Source organism: Mustela nigripes, chromosome 10, assembly GCF_022355385.1.
Source record: "Mustela nigripes isolate SB6536 chromosome 10, MUSNIG.SB6536, whole genome shotgun sequence".
Taxonomy (NCBI): domain Eukaryota; kingdom Metazoa; phylum Chordata; class Mammalia; order Carnivora; family Mustelidae; genus Mustela; species Mustela nigripes.
In genome coordinates, this window is record NC_081566.1 from 49,659,083 (window position 1) to 49,683,814 (window position 24,732).

Consider the following 24,732-nt stretch of genomic DNA (forward strand, 5'->3'; position numbering starts at 1 on the left):
AAACAACCTACTGAACAGGAAATAATATTCACAAGTCCTATATGTGACATGGAGTTAATATCCAAATTATATAAAGAACTCATAAAACTTACAAACAATGACAAAACAAACAATTCAATTAAAAATGTGCAAAGGTTCTGATTAAACATTTTTTCCCCAAAAAAGACATACAGATGGCCAAAAGGTAAATGAAAGATGCTCAATATCACTAATCATCAGATAAGTCAAAACCATAATGAGATATTACCTCACCCCACTTAGAATGACTCTTATCAAAAAGACTAGAAATAACAAATCTGTAGAGGATCTGGAGAAAAGGGAATTCTTATGCACTGTTGGTGAGAATGTAAACTGGTATATACACTATGGAAAGCAATATAGAAGTTCCTCAAAAGATTTAAAAAAATAGAACTACCAAATGACATAGCAATCCCACTTCTAGGTTTTTATCTGAAGAACATGAAGACACTAACTTGATAAATTCCATACACCCCATGTTCATTGCAACATTATTTACAATAGCCAAGATACGGATGCAATTTAGATGTCTACCAATGGATGAATAGATTTAAAAATAAATAAATAAATAAAAAGATCTCACACACACAGAGACACACATACACACAGACACACACACACACTGGAATATTATTCAGCCATAAAAAGAAAACAAAATTCAGTTATTTGCACCAACATGGATGAACCTTGAAGGCATTATGCTATGTGAAATAAGTCAGATAAGGAAAGGCAAATACCATATGTTCTCACTTATCTGTATTATCTAAAAACAAAAGGCAAAACAAAATAGAACAAACAAAAACGAGCTAATGGATACAGAGAACAGATGGGTAGTTGCCAGATGTAGCAGAGTATGGAGTGGAAAAAAAATGGGTGATGGAAGTTGAAAAGTACAAACTTCTAGCTATGAAGTATATAATTCATAGGGATGTGATGTACAGCATGGAGATTTGCAGTTAATACTGTATTCCATATGTGGAAGTTGATAAGAGAATAAATCTTAAGTTTTATAAAAGTTTTTAACTATGTATTTTGATAAATACTAACTAGACTAATTGCAGTGGTCATTTCTGAATATACATTAGTATTGAATACTTATGCTGTACACCTGAAACTAATATAAAAGCAACATCATTTATTTTAAAAAAATCAATAAAAATAAAACCTGAAAAATGTCGAAATTTAGAAAAAAAAACCTAATTGCCAAAACAGCATTAAATTTAATCACTTAATCCCCTTAACAGGTTGGTTAAGATTTAGGATGTTGGGGTGCCTGGGTGGCTCAGGGGTTAAGCCTCTGCTTTCGGCTCAGGTCATGATCTCAGGGTCATGGGATTGAGTCCCGTGTAGGGCTCTCTGCTTGACAGGGAGCCTGCTTCCTCCTCTCTCTCTGCCTGCCTCTCTGCTTACTTGTGATTTCTGTCTGTCAAATAAATAAATAATACTAAAAAAAAAAAAAAAGATTTAGAATGTCTTCTCTATGTTTAATTATCTTTAGAGAGACAAAATTATTTCATATTGCCTGGTGCATAATTTTTGTTCAGTAAAACTTTATTTTAGGAATGAGAGAATGAGTAAGTAAACCCATGCAAGAAAGCACCCAAACTATACATATTCTATTAATTTTCTGTTCTTCTGATTTGGGGAGGAGGGATGAGAGTGGCAAATAGAAATTTAAAAATTAAAAAAAAAAAAAAAGCATTTTCTCCCAGCACTTACATATACTTATTAAACTATTCCATTATTTTTTTTTTCCTGTTTTGTAAAGCTCAAAATTACTTAAAAATTCTGGAGTTAAAGAATTTATGGATCAGATATTTTTACAGTAGATAAGAGATGGGGTAGAGAAATAGTCTCATTCTGCTTTTGTAACTATTTTCATAGGTTTCCAAAATAGCTTGGGTCTCAAATTCTCTTAGTTTAGGCTGCATATATTAAGCATAATTCATTAATGTCATCTTTCGCTTCAAACAAATTAAAAAGCTCTTACTCTGTATAAGACGTTGCACTATGCTCTATGGGTTATTCAATCATAAGTAAATTATTCTGGTTCTCAAATATGTGTCCATTGGGGGAAGTAAAACAACACAAATAACTCAAAGATAGTAAGAAGTGATGAGGGCCTTTAGGCAGTTATAAATTCAGTGCTATCAGAACACAAAAGAAGAGAGTAATTCTAGGTAGTTAGGGAGAAGTCATAGAGGGGGTGTGTCATTTCTTTTTTAGAATATACAGGATTTGAAAAGGTGGAGTTATGGCGAGAAAGAAATATGCCATTAATGAAATGCCTTGGAGAAAAGCAGAAGCAAAGACATGGTGATAGAAACAATTTTAAGCATAACCAGAGGTTAGTGGGCAATTTTGCTTGGCCCCAAAAATGTAGAGGGGCTAGTTATTTGAAATGTGGACAAATACCAAGCACCTATTTAGGCCAAACAGTTTTATCTCCTTCCAAAGTACAGTGAAATCTTGTCATTGCTTGAGCTGAGTTTCAATCATTGTGATGATAATTCAGACAACAAGAAACAAATTTGAACTACCAGCTTACAATAGAAATGGACAGAAGGAGGCCAGATTCCAGAGATAATTATATTGGTTACAGTATCTATTTTTAATGACTACGTTGTCATGGATATGGATACAATACATAAAATAACCCACATTTATATATATATATATAAATATATATAAAAGTTGGCTGATACACATTCTGCACTTCAGTAAGTTTTTGCATATGCTAATAAGAGAAACTTCCAAGCACTTATAATAGGAATCATATATAATATATAAAAAAAAGGTAAAATGGGTATCTTACAAGTAGTTCTCAGTGTGAAGGTGGATGGGCGTGAGAAGAGAGCACAGTCATATCCACCAAGATGATGGAGCTTTGTCAAACCATGGGTAGCTAATCAGAACATCTCATCCAGGTAGAATCTAAGGGTAAGTCATCACAGCACAGGTAAGCTGAGACTCGTGGAAGAAGTGGGTACAGCAGGTTTACAAGGAAATATTTTTAAGCCTTTCCTTTTGCTGTTTCTGTGGCTAGATGATGAGTTCTTTTTCTTTAAATATGGTTTCTATAAATTCAAACTAAAAAAAGTCCTGATTAGTCATTTCTAACATGCATGTTGGATGGATGCCAAATTTGTTTCAATTTATTAACACATAATAAGATGATCATGAATAATAAACAGTTTAGAAGATAATACCCCAGATGCTTTGTCTTTGGAATCTCTAATTTGCGCTTGGGTGCAGAACTGTAGGTTTTGAAAATCTAACATAATATTTAAAACAATATATAATAAACCTTTAAAATATGCAAATACAGTGGGACTTTGTCCAGTGGTTCCTTTATTTCTCTCTGTAAGCAAGTCTCCTCTGATTAAAATAATAAAAAACACATTATTAACTCCTTATATTTGTGGAAAGGATTATCTGCATCAAAGTAAAGAAAGGAGAACAGGAGAGTAAGGACCAGAGAGGAATGAATGGAGGGAGGGAAGAGAGAGAAGAAATGTTTCTTTCCCTTCCATGCCCCTTTTCTGAGAGTTGCTAAGGGATGACTAAAGTAAGGCCAAGTAAATGTAAATAACTAGATATCTTCAAGGCACTTGGATAATTCACTGAATTATTCATTTTTATCTCTATGTTTTGCATTTCAAAGATAAAACTGGAATGTATTAAGTTCTGTATTCTTCCTACCAAGCTCCCGATGAAGCCTTTTTTTTTCTTTTTAGTTCAGGAAAAAGAGTAAAAAGACAGAAAGATAAGATAAACAAAGAAGTTAATTAAAAAGAAAAAAATCTACCTCTAATACTTGTAATCCAACTTTGCAGAACTGACCATCTAATGTATTTTAAAATTAATAATATGAAAAGAACAATATAATTTATAAACTGTTTAAAACTTAAGAGTAATATTGTATGAGGACAAACAAAACATCTTGTGCTTTCAAGTTAAATTTCATTTTTCATGTTGGCTAATCAAGTATCAGCCAAGAGGGCGCCTGGGTGGCTCAGTGGGTTAAGCCGCTGCCTTCGGCTCAGGTCATGATCTCGGGGTCCTGAGATGGAGTCCCGCATCGGGCTCTCTGCTCAGCAGGGAGCCTGCTTCCCTCTCTCTCTCTCTCTCTCTGCCTGCTTCTCCATCTACTTGTGATTTCTCTCTGTCAAATAAAAAAAAAAAAAAAAGAAAAAAAAATCTTAAAAAACAAAAAGTATCAGCCAAGAGACAATTCCAAAATTTGAATTAAGATTGTTCTTTTTTAAAAACCTATATGCAAATCACGTGTGATCTTTCCATTAAAGTAATATATATTTTTCTAGGCTGTAATATTGATACCTACTATTTGAGTGAGACACATCACAAATATTTACACACATATACTCTATATTCTGCAGCTGTTACTTTACACAAAATGTGAAAAGTAAACAAGGCAAATCAGTGTTTAATTTTAAGAAGGTATGGATAAAAATAAAAGTAAAAATCCCCCCATTTTCTCATGTTAATCCAGTCAGTCAGCTGGGACCTATTTCCCTAGCATTGTCCCACTACTAAGGCGAATATTAATTTTTCCCTCATAAGCATTTAGGTATTTCTAAATATAGTCCAAGTTTGAAGATTTTTATTTCTGCATAATTGAGTTGTAAAAACTTTCTCTTTACTTGAAATTTCTGTAAATGCTTTATTTTAGATGAATTCTATTTCTACAGAAATAATAATTTTAAAATATGTCTGCCCAAATATCATATAATTTCATTCATATGTGGGATTTAAGAAACAAAACAGGTGTATACAGGGGAAAGGGAAGAAAAATAAAATAAGAAGCAAATTGAGAGGGAGGCAAACCAGAAGAGATGCTGAACTTTAGGAAACTAACAGTGTTCCTGGAGGGGAGGCGAGGGGGTGGGGTGGGGGTGGGGGATGGGGCAACTGGGTGATGGGCATTAAGGAAGGCACATGATGTAATGAGCTTTGGGTGTTATATGCAGCTGAAGAATTACTAAATTCTATCTCTGAAACTAATAAAAAAAATAAAAAGAAAAATTATAGTCCTACTAAGAAAAAAAAATGTGTCTGTCAAAGTGTGTCACAGATTTAGGTAACATTCATAAAAATCTGGTGGTAGTTTATTATTATAGTAGTCAAAGTCATAAATTTAAAAATTCAATCTTTTTAACTTCAAATTCTGACTGTGCCCTGACTCTGTGACGTTGGTCAACTTGCTCCTTCTCCCTTTGAATTACTTCCTTCATTTTAAAATCAGGATAAGATCTGTCTCAACCTCATAGGGTAATTTTTTTTTTCTTTTTTACAGATCTTATTTATTCATTTGAGAGAGGGAGACTGAGAGAGCACACAAGCAGGGGAAGAGGCAGAGGGAGAGGGAGAAGCAGGCTGCCCGCTGAGCCAGCCTGGAGCCTGACCTGGGACTCAATCCCAGGACCCGGAGATCATGACATGACCCAAAGGGAGACGTTCAACCATCTGAGCCACCCAGGCGCCACCCTCATAGGGTAATTTTGAAGATTAAATGAAAGGACATAAAAGGCACACAGCACTGTTCAGCCCACATTTTTTGCCTTCGATAAATCTAAGCTATTGTTATTTTCAGCTTAGGCCAAGCAGTTTGAAAATGATTTAGGGAATTTTCTTAATTTTAAATCATACAAGTTAAAATTGAAACCAGTCTCAGGTATGGAATAATCATCCACTTTGTTGTGAGACAACTTCAGAGACATAGTAAGAAACTTCTCATAGCTGAAGTTTATTTGCTTATTGGAAATAAAATGGTGATGTGTTTTTCCAAAGAACAAAATTGTAAAAAGGATGTATTCTCAAAATTCAAGATACAAAAAGGTATAAGTAATTTATATAATTAATCTTACACGTGGGTAAGCACCCTAAGAAAAAGACAGAAATTGCTAGTGGAGGGTCCTTTTAAGATAGGGGAACCAGGAAAATTCTCCAATAGAGACCACATTTTGTAGCCTGGAGAAGCAGGGGTCTGGAGTATGACCTGAGAGGAAACTAGCAATATAACTTTGAAGCATATGCATCCTTTCACATACGTGCCCCCTCCAAAGGAAAAAAAAAAAAATGAAGAAGAAGAAAAAGAAAAGAAAAGAAAAAGACAGGGAGTGTTTGAAACATTCTGTTGCTGGAAAGTTTTAGTGATAAGTCAAAAGAATGTAACTATGTAATGTAGCATTAATATGGATTAATGCTAAAAGACCAAAGTAACAGCTTTCTTCTGGCCACGTTTTAATAATTTGAGCATCAAAATAATAATATAATATGTTGGGGCACCTGGGTGGCTCAGTGGGTTGGGCCTCTGCCTTCAGCTCAGGTATGATCCCAGGGTCCTGGAATCGAGCCCTGCATCGGGCTCTCGCTCAGTGGGGAGCCTGTTCCCCACCCCCTGCCTGCCTCTCTGCCTACGTGTAATCTGTCTTTCAAATAAATAAATAAATAAATAATCTTACTAAAAAAAAATAAAAAAATAATATAATATCTTGAGTCCCTCAAAAGGCACAACTACCCATAAGACAAATATATGGAAAATCAATATATAATTTATAGTGTATAAAATATATCATATGTACTAAAGTATACAATATATAACGATTGTGTAATATCACACACTAGATAAAATACATAATGATATATAATATGTTTTAGATTTTCTTTCATGGTGATTCTAGCAAAAATGTGAAATAGGACCAAAATAGGAAGAACTAGTGAGAGTATCCATGGTCATAATAGTCTTAAGTGTCCATTGACACCAATGTCGTTGTATACATTATCTACTGTCATGTGCAAATAATATTCAAACTCAGCAATTTAACAATGGACATTGATTAGTTCAGTTTCAAAGGAGCCAGAATCTAGGAGTGGCTTATAAGGGTAGTTCTGTTCATTCCCCTTATGTTGTCATTTCAAGATTTGACTCTCACTGAGGATCTATTTCTTTCTTTTTTTTTTTTTTTTAAGATTTTATTTATTTATTTGACACAGAGAGAGAGAGAGCACACGTAGGCAGAGAGGCAGGCAGAGAGAGATGGGGAAGCAGGCTCCCTGCTGAGCAGAGAGCCCGATACAGGCCTAGATCCCAGGACCCCAAGATCATGACCTGAGCCGAAGAAAGAGGCTTTAACCCACTGAGCCACCCAGTGAGGATCTATTTCTAAGTTAATTTACAAATAGATTATTGTCAGGCCTCCATTCTTGAGGGTTGTTGGACTGAAGACCTTCTCAGTTGTTCCTGGGTCTTGGTTTTCTCCAAAGTGAGCTTCGTCCAAAAGAGAGAAAGAGAACAATCAATGTGGAAGCCGTAGCATATTTATAATTTGGTATCCAAAGGTACACGCCATCACTTCCACTTTATTCTGATTGTTAGAAGCACGTCTGTAAATCCTGTCATACTGTAGAGAAGAATTAGTGCCCATCTGTTAAGAATGAAGATGGTAAATAATTTGTGGACATATGTATTTTTTTTAAAATCTGTGAGTTATCAACTCTGTAACAAGAATAAAAAGAATTGTGTTTTCCAGAAATTATGGATTAACAAAATACTTTAAATGGAGAAACTGGTTGTATAGACATAATGCATTGTGATCTAGGAACTTAAATATCATAATCATGCTGCTAATGAGCTACTTAAAATAGACACAGTTTATCAATAGTACTAACTACCAAGTCAATATGAAAAAAAGTGACAGGCTAATTGACCAGATAATGCCTAAAAAGCAAAGCTAAAAGGAGAAAATAAAAAAGAATAAGCTTTCAGGAAATTATACTTTTGTAAAACCTGTGAGCTTGGAAAAAAAACCACTGGTAAAAGCATAGAGTTTAACTCTGGCAAGTTGGTCTGCTGGCTGGTATCAGCTTAGATTTGCTAGCAAGTTTCACATCATCCTCATCAGTTGGTTAGTAACCCATAACTTAAATCCTGGGCTTGGATGAACTAATAGTGGTTCGGTGTCATTTTTTGTTTTTTTTTGTTTTGTTTTACTTGAGTCTGAAAATGTTAATATAATCCAGAAAATACACAAATAAGTATGTGTTACTGTACTGAATTAAAAGCATATTAGAACATAGATAATGAGGAAATTAAACCTGATATTATTTTCATGTAATTATGTTATAATGAGTACTGTGTGATACTTTTTTATTCTTTATCTGCTATTTAATATATGTGAAATGCTCTAAAAATAAAAGCCATATTAACTCTAGCTGGTATTCCTGATTTTTTCTTCCTTTTTTATTTTTACTTTTTTCCTATAGCTGCGGCCTTGGGCCCTTTTGCATTGGAAGGCTTAGGAATACCAAGCAAACATAAGTTTCCTGAAGAGTATTTGTGGACTTTCTCTTTCTAACTTAATGAACTGATTCATTCTTTTTCACGTTTCATCTAGGTTTATTAGTGCAGATAAAATTAAATAAGTAAACTCATATCTTGAAATTTAATATAATGATCATATTTTGTTCTAAAAACTATTCAATGTTTAGATTTTTTCCTTCTTAATCTTAATTAGTTCAATCATTTGACATACCTTATGCATAGCTCAGCAACCTAGTGCATTTCAAAAGCTGCATGATTTGAGAATACTGATGCATTTATTATGATACAAAGCAAGTACTGACCATTGATACTAAAATAAAGCTTTCTAAAAAAAATATCTCCAGTAGAGTAAAGCAAGCTAGTAAGAGAGAATAAATAAATTTAATTTGGTGATGGATAAAAATTCCCTCATGCTAAGGAAATAGAAGGTTGCTACTTAAGGTCTATAAAGAGCTAAAAAAGTGGTTTAACTATTTGATTTTTAAGCAGGAGTCTGCAACACTGTTTAAGTTTTTTATAAGGTAAATTGAAACAGTGCATTTAATACACTGAACAAAATGCATGACCACAGTATGCATTCAAAGATGTTTGTGTTTGTCAACATTTTTTAAGCACCTTGTAAATCATGATTAATTATAGACGATCATTTTATCAGAGCTAACAGGTCAATTAATTATTGACTAACACAAAGAGTTGTCCATTGGATAAATGCTAGATAGAGTAGCGGCTAAATGATGAGTAGGAGGACACTGAGTGGGAGGGAAAGCCAGCATTAACATAGTGAAACTTCCTTTCACTATGTTTAATTTCACATTTGCCACAATCTAAGAACCCCATCATGAAGCACAGGGAATTAGGCACACATTAAATACATACAACAGAGAAAATTTGTAAAGGAATTGAAAGACACAGGTGGAAGCTAGCATTTGTTGAGTTTCTGTTGTTCATATAAGCTATCAATTCTTTTTCATGCCTTCATTACAAATTAGATTCAGTAGTGCAGAGGGCCAACTTAGTGCAAAAATTGGGGACTGTTGCACTACTGCTGTTAGAAAACTAGCACAGGAATCTCTTAGGCAATATTAGGACTAATACCAAAGTTCAGGAAGGTCATGAAGTATACTACCAACTTCCTCAATTAATGATGTCTTTCTATACTGGCATTTACCAATTAAAAAATATAATAGGAAATAAAACTTAGAGCAACAAAAACTATGCGTCTGGAAATAACCTACCCTAAATGCAAAAGAATACAAATCTAAAGTAGAATAAATGCAGGCACAAAATTTGTCCATGTAAAATTGTCGTTTTACTCAAATGATCTATAAAATCACTGCAGTGTCGATGCAAATTTCAGCAAGTTTTTCAAAGAAGAAGATTTTATGGAAGAATAAAGGTCAAATACCTAAGTGCATTTTATTTTAGAAGAAGGGCTTTTTAGGACAGATTTTAAGAAATGCAGTAAACTACAGTAACGAACATTTTATTATTCTATCCTCAGAAAAACGGAGTAAAATACAGTGTTCAGAAACAGACCTATTTTGATATTTTATAGATCAGACCAAATGTTAGTAGGGGAAAGATGAATAGGTTAGTGGATATTGTTCATAAACAGGGCATTGAATGGATAAAAATAAATAATAGTGGACTCACAATAAATATAAAGTGAACCCAGACATGTGCTAAGTAAAAAACATAGAAATGAAAATTTATTCATGAAAAGTTTGCTGAAACCAGAACCCAAAAGAACAAAAAATTGGGGAGAAAATACCTTTCATTTGATTGTATTAAAACTAATACTTTTAGTTAACACATATATAACTAAGTTTGTAGGTGATACGCTATGGGAACACACTTGAAATACTTTAACGTAATAAAGGTTAAATAATTCATAGGAAAATGTTTCCTTATAGCAATGAAATGAAAGACACAAAATCTAATAGAAGAAAAAAAATGGACAAAGTATATAAATAGGCAGTTTATACTTGGGATGTAGTATAATTGGTAAAACCATTCTGAAGATAAATGTAGGAGTACTTAATTAAATTAAATATGAGTATACCTTGTGACCTGCAATCCAAATCTTGAATATGCCCCAGAAATTCTTGTAATGTTTCACGAGAAACATGTACAGAAATGATCTTTGCAGCAACGTGATTTTTAGCACTGATCTATGAAGGCAACTAGGTTGTCTATCTGTGGGAAACATGCGGCAAAATGTGGAGGAAGCCTGCAGTGCAATATTATGGAACATTCCGAAACAGTCACATATATACTCATATACTGAGTATATACTCATATACAACTGATACTTTTAAGAAAGGTATATTGCCTCATAAAGCACCTCATTTAGATATGTCCGGAGTCTTGGCAGTTTGACTACCCTATGTTCTCCAGCAAATGAACCTTGAGAGCTTGTGCAGAGCTTCTAGCAGGGGACCCTAGCTTCCACATAGCACTCCTGACTGAAGAACAGCCCTCCTCTGGGAAGATCATAGTGTTCTACTAAGCATGCAGCTTTGATAGGCACACATGGAGGGGTGAAGAGGAAAGGGATGCCCTCTGGGGCAGCCAGATCAGCCAAATTATCCCTGGCAATCAGTGAGCTGAAAGAGGATGTGGCCAGATCACCCTCACATTTAAAAAAAAAAAAAATTAAATGTCAACAAAGAATGTTAGCCTTACAACACAATGTCACTTTAACATAAATACACAGGTTTTCGTATGATTACAAAAACATTCCTTAGCTTACTAAGATGTGTGTGTGTGTGTGTGTGTGTGTGTGTGTGTGTAACTATGACAGAGACTCATAGGGATTATCAATGAAGTTTAAGAATAATTGTAATAATAATAATAGTGAATAATTTAAATGAAGCAAAGACATTAATGATGACGTGCCACACATTGAAGGGTGTGATGAACTCTCTCAAATGTCCCTGAAGTCCAAAAGAAAGGATGGGGAGATAGGGCGCCTGGGTGGCTCAGTGGGTTAAGCCTCTGCCTTAGGCTCAGGGTCCTTGGGATCGAGCCCCACATTGGGCTCTCTGCTCAGCAGGGAGCCTGCCTCCCCCCTGCCCTCTTGGCCTGCCTCTCTGCCTACTTGTGATCTCTGTCCGTCAAATAAATAAACAGATAAATAATCTTTAAAAAAAAAAAAAAGGAAAAAGACAGGATGGGGAGGAGGCTGGAAGAACAAGAAGGAAGAAATAAGGCAGAGGAGGGGAGGAAAGGAAAAAGAAAAGATCTTCATCTCTCCTTCTTTAAAGAGGTTTCCGCAATTTATGTCTAAAGGTAGAAATTATTTTTTTTTAATTTTAATTCCAGTGTAGTTAACATGCAGTGCTGTATTAGTGTCAGGTGTACAACATAGTGATCCAATGGATTCATACCTTACTCAGTGCCGTCCCGACAAGGGCGCTCCCAAGCCCCCTATCTCACCCATCCCCCACCCACCTCCTCTCTCCGAACCATTAGCTTCTCTATAATTAAGAGCAATTTTCTGGTTTCTCTCTTTTCTTGTTTTCTTTTGTCCGTTTATTTCTTTTTTGTTTATTTCCTTTTTTTGTTTGTTTATTTTATTTCTTAAATTCCACGTAAGAGTGAAATCATAATGGTATTTGTCTTTCCCTGGGTGGTTTATGCCACTTAGTATTATACTGTCTAGCTCCATCCACGTTGTTGTGAATGGCATGGTTTCATCCTTTTTTACGGCTAAATAATATTTCATCACATATGTGTGTGTCTGTGTATGTATATACATGTATCTTTATATATTTTATGTGTGTATATATAGATAACTATGTAACTATATACAACTATATGTAACTATCTATATAGATGCTGTATATATATATATATATATATATGCGTATATATACTGCATCTTCTTTATCATTCATCAGTCAATAGATACTTGGGTTGCCTCCATAATTTGACTGCCATACATAATGTTTTTAAAAACATCTGTAATTCAGGGGCACCTGGGTGGCTCAGTGGCTTAAAGCCTCAGTGGCTTAAAGCCTCTGCCTTCGGCTCAGGTCGTGATCCCAGAGTCCTGGGGATTGAGTCCCACTTCGGGGTCTCTGCTCAGCGGGGAACCTACTTCCTCCTCTCTCTCTCTCTCTCTCTGCCTGCCTCTCTGCCTACTTGTGATCTCTGTCTGTCAAATTACAAAAAAAAAAAAATTATAATCATCTGTACTTCAAATCCAGTTGGGCTTCCTTTATATATTTATATATTTTATATATGACTCTACATCAGAGATGTTACAACTTGACCTTTCTGGCTGGTTTACTTGCCTGACTGACCCTGTAATAGCCTCTCCTATCTAATTAGAGAAAAATGCCTTAAATTTTGAAATTCCTTACAAATCTTGATTTATATAATTACATACCCTCTATTCTACTTCTATTCAACTGACGGCAAATTTTAGTTCTGATTTCTAAACTCATTGCTTTGGAACCCTTTCAACAAATTAGAAAGTTGGGCTTAAATTTCAACAAACAAAATTGTTTGTTATTTCAGATTTTTCCTTGCTTAACTCAATGTTTTGGTCAGTATCTTCCATTATTAATGCTAAGCTGTCACAGGTTTTGACACAAATATGGATGACTTAGTTCATTCTGTAAGAGGCTGAATGAGAAGGGTAGGATTCTGATCTGGTATCAGCTGTTAAGTTGGAGCATGGCCAGGTAAGACGTGAAGGCTAGTGGGCATTCACTGGTGTTGGCAAAAATACAAAGTAGTTACATCATGAAGTAATAGGCATTCTTATAGGGGATTACTAAAGATAATACAGTAGCAGGAGAAATCTGCAGCTCTAGCAAGGCAAATAAACAGATAGATGTTGGTAGTGTTTAACTGCAAATGGTTTAACCCTATGCCCCACAGTGTGATTACAGAAAGGATTCCTATTCCTAAAAAGATGAAGGAAAAGAACAATGTTAGCATTTGAGCAGCTTAGCTTCTAGGTATTTTGTCCCAAGCAGGATTCAGATGCAGAAGCTGCTAGTGTGAGCTGGTTAGGGGAAACTGGCCATCTGTTAGGGACTGGCTCTCGGGCGTAAGGCAAAAAGCTCAGCTAGTGTGGGCCTCGTACAGATTTAGCCTCAGATGAGAAGTCAGGTTAACTTAATACCAAATGCCAGAGAGTGGGTTCCAGAGAATTCCCTGTTTCTCTGACTCATGCCAGGGTACGGAGGAGGTCATTAAGAAGAGGAGGTGTGTGGACTAAACCCAGGCAGCTCCGCACCTGTTCCCCCACCCTTGGAACATAGGTTCTGCTTGACTTCTCCACCCTCAGGAGCTGCCCCAAGGATATAGCCTTGAGGCAGAAACGGGGTGCCAAGGCTATCTGGACAGGACTCACGACTAAATTCAGTTAAGGCCTCCTGTGTAGGAGACTGAACCCAGTTAAGGTTTCTATATCAACTTAAAGATGCTAGTGGGTGGGTGTAGAGATCTACTTGTTTTGTGCCCACCCAAGGCAAGCTTCAGCAAATGAATTCCTTTACTTCTCAAGCCAGACACCTACCAGTCTGAAGTGGTTTGTCTCCTTCTTCAGTCTCTCTCTGCCATCTGTGTGCAGCCGCCAGTTTCACATCTCACCCATGAAGCTCCTGAGGTTGCAAATTAACAGGGGCATAATTCTAGGGCTTCCAGTGTAGCTAAAAGAAGCATTGGGTGACCAGTGATATCAAGCATGATAAAGGCAGGGATTTTTACGGTTTTATTCACTGCTGTACTGCTCCCCTCTAGAATAATGTTTGGCTTAGAATAAGGACTCAGTAAATATGTGCTTAATGTGATTGGCTAAATAAAGGAGTGGGGAGAGGTGTTTATAGAAACTGCAGAATTCAGCAGGTGAATTCTGCAGTTTCTTCACACAGTGAAGATGAAAAATTTCTCATAAGAAATAGTGCCAAAGCAGTCTCATTGCACATAATGGCACATAATAACGGGCGAAAAGGCCAAAATACATGTTTGATATAATAAATATCATTTTTGTATCTACAATGTAATAGTGCAAAACTATTCAAGTGATCTAAACTACCAAATATGTATATATTTTTAAAGATTTTTTTATTTATTTGACAGACAGAGATCACAAGCAGGCAGAGAGGCAGTCAGAGAGAGAGGAAGGGAAGCAGGCTCCCCGCTGAACAGAGCACCAGATATGGGGCTCAATCCCAGGACCCTGAGATCATGACCTGAGCTGAAGGAAGAGGCTTAATCCACTGAGCCATCCAGGCGCCCCCCCAAATATGTATTTTAAAACATTTATACTAACTTTGTATTGTATAAATCAATGACATGTATATTTTTTGGTTTAATATGAATGTCATTAGGAATAAAACAATTAGAAATTATGATATTTGGAAATTAAATCATTACTGTCATTCCGTTAAATTTCTTCAACACTTTGTTTTTTTAACAAGTCAGCTAAACACATAGGTGATATAACAGCTTAGATTTTAGAAGCAACATCTTGATTGAAAGAATCATTGTTTAGGTTATTAAACATTGAGAAAAATAATTTTCTCATGAAAAAAATAATTACTCTTACAAAGTCGTTCACGTAGACCCAATGATATTTTTTTCCAGAACAAAATTTTATTTTTTCTCTAACATATCCAGTATTTCATCATCAATTTTCATTTTTAAAGAGAAAATCAACAAGAAATAAATGCAGACCATTTTCTAATCTTACTTATTACTTACTTGACTAACATCAAACAATATCAAGTTAGGAATAAAATTTAACAAAAGTAATCACTTCACAGTTACAGAATAATAACTCTATCAATTTAGTGCAGAAAGTCTAATAGATGCTCTACAGACAAAATAAAGTAGTGAGTGGGATGACTACATTTTTTTAGTTTTAATGCTTTTATTTTTTGCAAAAGTGGCTCTACACTACCCATTAAGTACAAATCTTACCTCTACTTAAGTCTGTAAAAGGGAAGAGAGAAAAACATGGTCCTTTCTATCTGTTTCAATTGTTCCTCTGACTGAAAATGTTGTAATAATGGACCTGTTTATTTTCTTTTCCTTTTTTTTTTAAGATTTTATTTATTTATTTATTTATTTTTATCATGAAAAAACTGTATTTAGATTTAGCCAGCTGGACTCAGTTTAGATGATCCCAATTTTGTTGGCAACATCCAAAGCATCATAGTCAGGGGCCAGCCGAATGTATGCCTTCTTCTCTCCATCAGGCCTGATTAAGGTGTTGACCTTGGCTACATCAATGTCATAGAGCTTCTTCACAGCCTGTTTGATCTGGTGCTTGTTGGCCTTGACATCCACAATGAACACAAGTGTGTTGTTGTCTTCTATTTTCTTCATGGCTGACTCAGTAGTCACGGGGAACTTGATGATGGCATAGTGGTCAAGCTTGTTTCTCCTGTGGGCGCTCTTTCGAGGGTATTTGGGTTGCCTTTGGAGACGCAGAGTCTTGGGTCGTCAGAACGAAGGTGATGTGCGGATCTTCTTTTTTTTGTGACTGTGGACGCCTTTCAGCACCGCTTTCTTGGCTTTCAAAGCCTTTGCTTTGGCTTCAGCTTTGGGAGGGGCAGGGCCTTCCTTCTTAGCTTTCGGCGCCATCTTCGTAAAAGGGATCAAGATTTTATTTATTTATTTGACAGACAGAGATCACAAGTAGGCAGAGAGGCAGGTAGAGAGAGAGGAAGGGAAGCAGGCTCCCCGCCGAGCAGGGAGCCCGATGAGGGGCTCGATCCCAGGACCCCTGAATCATGAACCGAGCCAAAGGTAGAGGCTTTAACCCACCAAGCCACCCAGGTACCCTAAAGACCTGTTTATTTTCTAACATAAAAACAAATGTATGGTTTTAGGAGAATTACTATTTTAGTTATTGGTCAATTCCAAATGGTAGCTGCCTGAGACTATCCTTAAGTAGGCCATCAGTTAAGTAAGTAAGCTAAATGACTGACAGGGCATGGTGAGGTGGGGAAAGCTTGTAGAAAGTTTATAGTTTGATGAATTTGAATTTTAACTGTCATGTAATGGCTGTATGACTATATTCCACAGATTTTTTTAAATCTTTTTTTTTTTTTTTTTAAGATTTCATCCACTTATTTGTCAAAGAGAGAGAGTGCAAACTATTAGAGAGAGCAGCAGGCAGCGCGAGAAGCAGGATCCCTGCTGAGTCAGAAGCCTGATGCTGGACTGGATCCCAGGTCCCTAAGATCATGATCTGAGCCAAAGGCCGACGCTTAACTGACTAAACCACCCAGGCATCCTTGTTTTACATAGATCTTTGAGCCTCAAATGATAACAACTTTTTTTTCCCAGAATTTAAGATTGCATACTGTAAAGAGAAACTACTACTATTGAATTTTACTGTAGTGGATATTATGCTACAATAATTATTTGGCTACTTACTATGTTCACATTTTTTTTTTTAAGATCTAATTTATTTATTAGAGAGAGAGCAGGTGCAAGAGAGCACGAGTAGGGGGAAGGGCAGAGGAGAGGCAGATGCAGGCTCCCAGCTTATCAGGAAGCAGAGGAGGGACTTGATTCCAGGACCCTGGGATCACAACCTGAGAAAAAGCAGACACTTAACCACCTGAGCTGCCCACGTACCCAATCATTTTCTTTTGAAAATATCTTTCTCACTAATTCCTTAGTCTGTATTTGCCTACAATCCTTGTAGTCATCCAGGTTCAAATATTCAGATTCATCTTTAATTCCTCCTTTGCTCTCCATGAATGAGTTGCTTGAAAATCATAGAAATCTACATCAATCCATGTTAGCTCTCCTATCTTTCTCATTTTCCAATGCATGGTCACTACTTTGTTTCAAGTCACAGTTCAGTACTGTTGTCACTATGTATTTGTTTTTACCTTGTCTCCCAGCATTTTGTTCACATTATTACAATCCTCTATGTAGCAGCCTGTTTTAATTTTTCTTAAAATGTGCATTCCTGATCATCTGATTACTCTAGTCCTCAAATTTTACTAGCTTGACATTATTTCATAATATACAAAATACTACTTCTGCATTTGAAATCTTATAGGAGATAATCCAAGTTCCATTCCCAGTATATCTCAGCAGTCATGAAATGTATTGTACAGAACCAAATCAGTTTAGTTCTTAAATTTCATCTTGAATGTCCCTCAGGACTATAATTCTAATCTGAAGCCTCTAAATTGATAACATTCTCATTCTCATTAACTTTCAAAGAGCTCAGGCATGATAGATTATTCTGTTTTGGTTTATAGAGAATCTCATAGCTATCTAGATTTTAAACTCCTTGAAGTCAAAGTATATATGAAAATCACTTATATTTTTTAATAAAAGTTCTTTGTGTAGGTATCAAGCACTCTAAATTTTCATTTAATTCCAACAGACTATTTTTATTTTGCAAGCAAGTCTTATTTGCGTAGTCACCTCGTCTTCTTTTACTACGTTGAAGAGTAGCCATGATAATATTTTATGAAAGGAGAGATAACACTACTTACGACAATACATGTTCAGTCCTCTTCATAAACCTTTTTGTGTCAAGTCTGCCATGAGGATTGGGAATAAGAAAATCTTCTGAAACATACTCTGCCCTAAGTGCTTAGCCTGATGAAAGAAGCAGACACAGTAGCAAATCAAATCTAAAATGTCATATATTTAATGTGATAACGTCTACAAGGAGAACTAAAGGTTCGCATGAGGAAAAAGTAAATGTTATCTGCATGGTCGGGAAAGTTTTATCAAGAAGGCACTGCGTGAGCTGAGCATAAGAGGGGCATACATATTCGTGATACAACTAGAGTCATTTGCCAAAGGCACTGAGATGCCCCTGTATCTATCTGCTGGCATCTTTGAGAATAACTCAAAGGTTAGGTAAAGTCTAAAGCAGTTTCAGGGTGGCCGGTGATGAGGCTGGAGACAGATATGCACCAGGGTTACCTCGTCAGTCATACTGATTGGGATCGGCAGAGTCTGGAAGGTGTCCTACAGGTAAAGCGGGAATCTCTGTTTATATACTGGCTAGAATGGAACAGGCATAGACTGGGTTCACATTTTGGCAAAAGTCTTGGTCAACCCATCAAAGCTTTGCTATGTTGGTTTACATACTTATTCTTCATTTTAAGAAACAGGCTAACACTTAGATTTTGCAGTCATTTCTATACCTTTCTGCTTGCCTCCTCATTTAGAGACTCACATAATGCGAGGGCTAGATGCCAGCCTTTCTAATGCCTCATTTCCTTCTACAGAGTGGGGAAGGTGTGGGTTTATTAGGAAAATTACAAAATTACATTATTTTTTCTACATCCAGGGCATTGTTAACACGTTCTGGGAGGTAATTAGCTCACTTCAATAACATCAGCCTTACACTGGCCTTGTTAGTATTTTGACATTCATATTTTCTCCCACTTTAATGTGAGTACATCTGTTAGAGAACACAATGAGAGCTGACTTTGATTTGATCATTTGGTTGGTTTCATTCTGCTCCACTCACTTTGCACTGTTATATTTATGGGCTTGCCTATATCTTGTCCCTGCTTGATCCATATCTCAAACCTGGGTTAAAAAAGTCAGAAATGATTTTTTACAGTTCATGGGGCAGACAAATATGTGCTTGATAAGTTTTCACAATGAGTCAAGGAACACACATCTTAGGAAGCTGTCAGATATGCTCTGAGGGAAAAGTATGGTGAAGAATAATGAAAACTGATACAATGGGCTACTTAAAAATAATTTTTTTTCTCTGCTGTGAGGATGTTGAAATATAAAATAATTCAATAATTAGCAAGTAATTGATACTAGTGTCCTCATTTCTCTTTTGTATATCTACAGACTATATTTATTTAAAATCCTGGGACATAGGATTCTCTGTCATCTCATTAAAATTTAAGGATAAATTTGGGCTTTATATATAGGTTTATACAGACATTAATATAAGTTCATTAAAATGCAAGAAATATACTATATTTAAAAAAAAGTAAGGTTTAGGGATTGTTTGTTGGTCCTTTGCATATTACAGAAGGGGTCAGAACAGAATACCACCTCTCCAACCACAGATAGTATAAATTAATACATTATCACATCTGCTTTACAAGCATTGGAAAGTGTGGATTTGTAAAACGAATGGGTACTGAATGCTTGTCGACTTTCTGTAAAAGAGGAAAATATTCTATTGTCAGGAGCATAACTACTGAAAACTTTCTAGAGAGCCCATGCAAACAGTTCTGACTATTTATTTTAAAATACGTAAATTATTGCTGTAATCTGTCACTTTGCTCTGTGCATGTACACCTGAACCCAGTTACTATTTGAGTTCTAGACGCTCTTTAAACCTGTCTGACCTGTCTGTCGTATCACTTCAGTGGCTTAATTTGTGAGGTCATGCCTGAACACTTTTTTGGCCAGATCATGTGTCCATATTCCATAATACTTTAATTCAGCTTCTCATGCTAATTCAATGTTTGAGATACAAAGCACAGCAGGGTTACTCTCCCTAGGTAAGCTTTTATAAAAATAATTGTGAGCTGACTAGTCATGACCTTGGTTTTATCTATGCTCAATTTTTGATCTAAAACTTCAGTGAACATCAATTTTGAAACCATTTCCAAGTACACTGAGAAATAGCATTTGAAGCTTGGGACCATAAATTCTCCTTTAGATATTTCCCTGTTCAGGGTAGATTGAGTAGGATTAAAGGGAGCAGTCATGCACTCAGGGTTAAATAAAAAAGGTATTACACTTGAATGGTAATTTAGGTAGGACGGATGTTTTTCGTATTACAGACACAGGGGTAAAGCATGGCAGGAAACTATTCAGCAGGGAAGATAAAGGGAAATGATGCTTTAAGCCTCCCTGACCCACAAACAGAAAGAAAAGCCATTATTAACTGAAACCAGGAGCAAGTGTTAGGCAGGGGACAAACAATCAGGCTGTGAATTACCCAGGTACATTACTTGCATTTGCTTTCACCAGGTAAAAAATGTCCAGGGATGACAAACATGATAACTAAGGTTTACCTAAAGTAGTCAACAAAGAATATTCAGCTGGGTTTTGAAATAATATCTACTACAGAAGCAGTTAATTAGGGAAATGTAAACTGAAACCAGGACGTGATACATTTTGCATACATCAGATTAAAAAACAAAGTAAATTGAAAACCACAAAGTCAGGGCTGCCTGGGTGACTCAGTTAGTGTCCGACTCTTGTTGTATGCTCAGCTCATTGCTTTCCAGGTGATGAGAACAGCACCTGCATCGGGCTTCATGCTTAGCGCAGGGTCTACTTGTCCCTCTCCCTCTGCTCCTGCTCCCACTCGTTCTCTGTCTCTCTCTCAAATAAATAAGTACGTAAACAAACAAACAAATAAACAAACAAACAAATAAAATATTAAAAAAGAAAACAAGGTCAGTGTCTATATTGACAAAATATTTTTGAAATTAGGTTGGCGCTATATCATAAAGATATCTAATGTTATTTGGTTTGCAGTTTATATAAATGACACTATATCATGTAGACATGTATATTAGCAGATATTTTCATGAATGTTTATGGTAAATATAATTTATGATATAAAAAACTAAAAGTACCCCAAATATTCATGGAGAATGTTAACTAAACATGTTATATTTCATATATTAACATTCAGCAGAGAAAATAAATCATCTACCATGGTATACATCATTATTTTTAATCTTAGATATATGACTCTGAGAGGGTAAATTTCAAAAACAAGCAAAACTTTCTAAGTGTTAAGGAAAAAATTATAGATAAATTCAAGAAATGGTAAATACAATATTCCAGGTAAGAGCTACTGGAGGAGTAAGGGTCGGTCGAGGCAGAGCACTTCCTTTTTGAGTGGGGCATAGGAATTATGAGTACTTCATAATTTAGGCAGTCTTAAGAATAGTGTGTCGGCTTTTTTTTAACATTTTGTTTTCTAATTTATACACCATTTGTTACATCAAAATTGTATGATTAAAAATATCTTTAAGGCAACACATCTGATAAAAAGGCAAATTATTATCTTACTGAGAAAACGGAGAGGTGAAAAAAAAATCAGTTCTATTTCCTTCTACTTATTATACTAAAATAAATAAACCTAAAATTTACAAATGTAGAAAAAAACATTAATTTTTAGAAAATCGTAAAGGAAGTTAGATACATGGGTCAAAATTACAAGCCTAGGTGGAGTAAGATTGTTTCTGAAAATATTGTTCTTGATTTGTGTATGGATTGTTCTAACTAAGGCCCTGGAGACTGAGAAAGATGGACGATACCATTGCCCTGCTCACCCTGGCAGGTTGTGTCAGAGTTTTGCATCCGGTTAGAATCCCAGCAATGCAGTGATGAGGAGCATCTCTTTCCAATTTTATTCTGAGAGTCCATTTCTGACAACCACATTTAAAAAATATAAAACTATATTTTTCAGTATCACTATAAATTTCAGTATCTGGCTCAGTGTTTTAGGAACCAATTGAGTTGTGATTCTGGTTAAGAAGTGAACTTAGGGGGGAAAAAGTGAAGGCTAGAGTCAGACAAAGCTGGAAATCTAAAAATAAAAATATCCAGGATGAATTCAAAGGACACTTGATTGCGACTTTTTTGAGGAAAAAAAATGTAAAGTTAGTGCATTCTGTTTTTTCCCTTTTACACTTGACTATTTAAGAAACTGTCCATCAAATATGGGATAAATTGCAATTAAAAGAAATAATATAATATGTGATAAATTTTTGAGGTGGGAAAAATGTTGACTGTCCCTCTTCATTTTATTAACTTTTTAATATATTAATTTCAACACCTATATGCTTTACTTTTAAAAATGCTTCCAGGGTGCCTGGGTGGTTCAGTGGGTTAAGCTGCTGCCTTCGTCTCAGGTCATGATCCCAGGGTCCTGGGATCGAGTCCCGCATTGGGCTCTCTGCTCGTCAGGGAGCCTGTTTCCCTTCCTCTCTCTCTGCCTGCCTCTTGGCCTATTTGTGATCTCTGTCAAATAAATAAATAAAATCTTAAAAAAAAAAAATTCCAAAGCCCTAGATTGGTCTAGGAAATTTTACAAGGGATTTTTCTCTACATGCTTACCCTCTATAAAATGATTATCTATTTTAAAAATTTTCACTTCATGACATGCCTGGCTGGCTCAGTTGGTAGAGCATGTGACTCTTGATCTCAGGTTTGTGAATTCAAGCCTCATGTGGGGGGGTAGAGATTACTTTAAAGAAAGTAAATAAATAAATAAATAAAAGCTTTTAAAAAAAGAATTTCATTTCAAATTCAATTATTTTATTTACAACTGACTATAAAATGCAGCTCATATATATTAAAGTAGAGGCATTGATTTAACAATTTACAGAAATTTTGAATACTGAAATAATTCATATTATTCTGAACTCTACTCTGGCAGATTGAAAGATTGAATAAAGATCAATAGCATTGTTTCTCTCTGATATGAAATAACAATATACCATTGCAGTTTTTAGAATCAGATATATTTACTTACATTCTTCAACACGTTTCTTCAATACATCCTCCTAGTTGTCCTAAATGCAAATAACCCCCTATTTAAAATCCATGATCTGTTCCACACCATTTAAAGGGTAAGGTTGCATCCCTTAGACCTCTATATTGTTACTTGCTTGCTTCTTTATATTTCTGCCACATATCTGTTATAGCTGGAATAAGCTACATATAATTCCTTTGAAAGTGCATCAACTTTGAAGCCTTCCATGTTTTTCCACATTATTTCTGCCAAGAAACTTGCTTCAACTTTTGTCTAGTCAACTTTCAAACTATTTGTTCCAGATACAGTTCAAAGCTATCTTTTTCTTGATAATTCTTTATCTCTCACTCCATCCTCAGGATGAGCTAACTGTATTTGATACACGTTTTCCCACTCTAACATAACAACATTTGAATATCTCAATCGCAGCACAACTTTCCTAAAAATAGATGATATTCTTGTGTATTCTCTCAGTAGCTTTTAGTTCCTTGAAGGCTTTCTTTATCAATTTATTTCCAGGGCCGCTCTTCTTGGGTGGTTTCAGAAAACCAAGCTCACTACCAAAGGATAACTATGCACTAGCATTATGATATTTAAAATAATGTGTGAGTAGTCTAAAGACAATTCTTTTTTTTTTTTTAAAGATTTTATTTATTTATTTGATAGAGATCACAGTAGGCAGAGAGGCAGGCAGAGAGAGAGAGGAGGAAACAGACTCCCTGACTAGCAGAGAGCCCGATGCGGGGCTCGATCCCAGGACCCTGGGATCATGACCCGAGCTGAAGGCAGAGGCTTTAATCCACTGAACCACCCAGGTGCCCCGTCTAAAGACAAATCTCAATAAAGGAACATAACACACTTTGAATGACGGTTAAGATTTTTTTTAATGAATACATTATCTCTAAGTGAACTACCTTGAAATTGTGTTATTTATATATTCTTCCCAATTTTAATTAGGTTATTTTATTTATTGCCAATTTTTGTTTATCAACTCTATGTTGCAAAACCTTATATTTTATATTTTTGTCCTTTCACTATGTTTATTAGTTTAGATGTAGCTCACATTTTAGATTTTGTGCATTCACCGTTACCTGTCTATATTTCAGTTTTATGCCTCAGGATATTTTCCTATATTTTAATTAAAGAAAGTAATTAATTTTAATTAATTATTATACCCAAAATTTATTTTGATGCATGGAAGCCTGAGTGGAATTAAATTTACTTACTTCCTTCCCTCAAATCAGTTTTCAACAAGTTTAACAAGTTTTCAAAAAGAATAGATAATGGAGAAAAGATTTCAGAGATAAATATAATCCAATTAAGGACCTTGAACTGAGAAAATGTTCCTACCTGTAATGACAAACATGATTCATTATATAAAGTTTCCATAAAGGCTATTAAGTAGGTAGGAAAAAAAAAAGTCATGCTTTCCTATATATATATTTTTTAAAGATTTTATTTATTTATCAGAGAGAGAGAGAGGGAGAGAGCGAGCACAGGCAGACAGAGTGGCAGGCAGAAGCAGAGGGAGAAGCAGGCTCCCTGCGGAGCAAGGAGCCCGATGTGGGACTCGATCCCAGGACGCTGGGATCATGACCTGAGCCTAAGGCAGCTGCTTAACCAACTGAGCCACCCAGGCGTCCCTTCCTATATTTTTTTTATGTACTGTATTAAATATCAAAATGTGTAATTCATATAAATAAAGGATGATAGGGCACCTGGGTGGTTAAGTCAGTTAAGGGTCTGCCTTTTACTCAGGTCATGATCCTAGGGGTCCTGGGATTAGCCCTACCTTGGGTCCTTGCAGTGGGGCACCTGCTTCTCTCTCTCCCTCTGCTCTTACTCCCACTCATGCTCTATCTCTATCTCAAATAAATAAATATAAAATATG

At 35.6% G+C, this 24,732-nt stretch overlaps 1 pseudogene; it reads right to left on the reverse strand.

Annotated features, from left to right (window-relative positions):
- Positions 1-15,452: 15,452 nt before the first annotated feature.
- On the reverse strand, positions 15,453-15,974 carry LOC132026192 (large ribosomal subunit protein uL23-like; annotated as a pseudogene).
- Between the last annotated feature and the right edge of the window lie 8,758 nt (positions 15,975-24,732).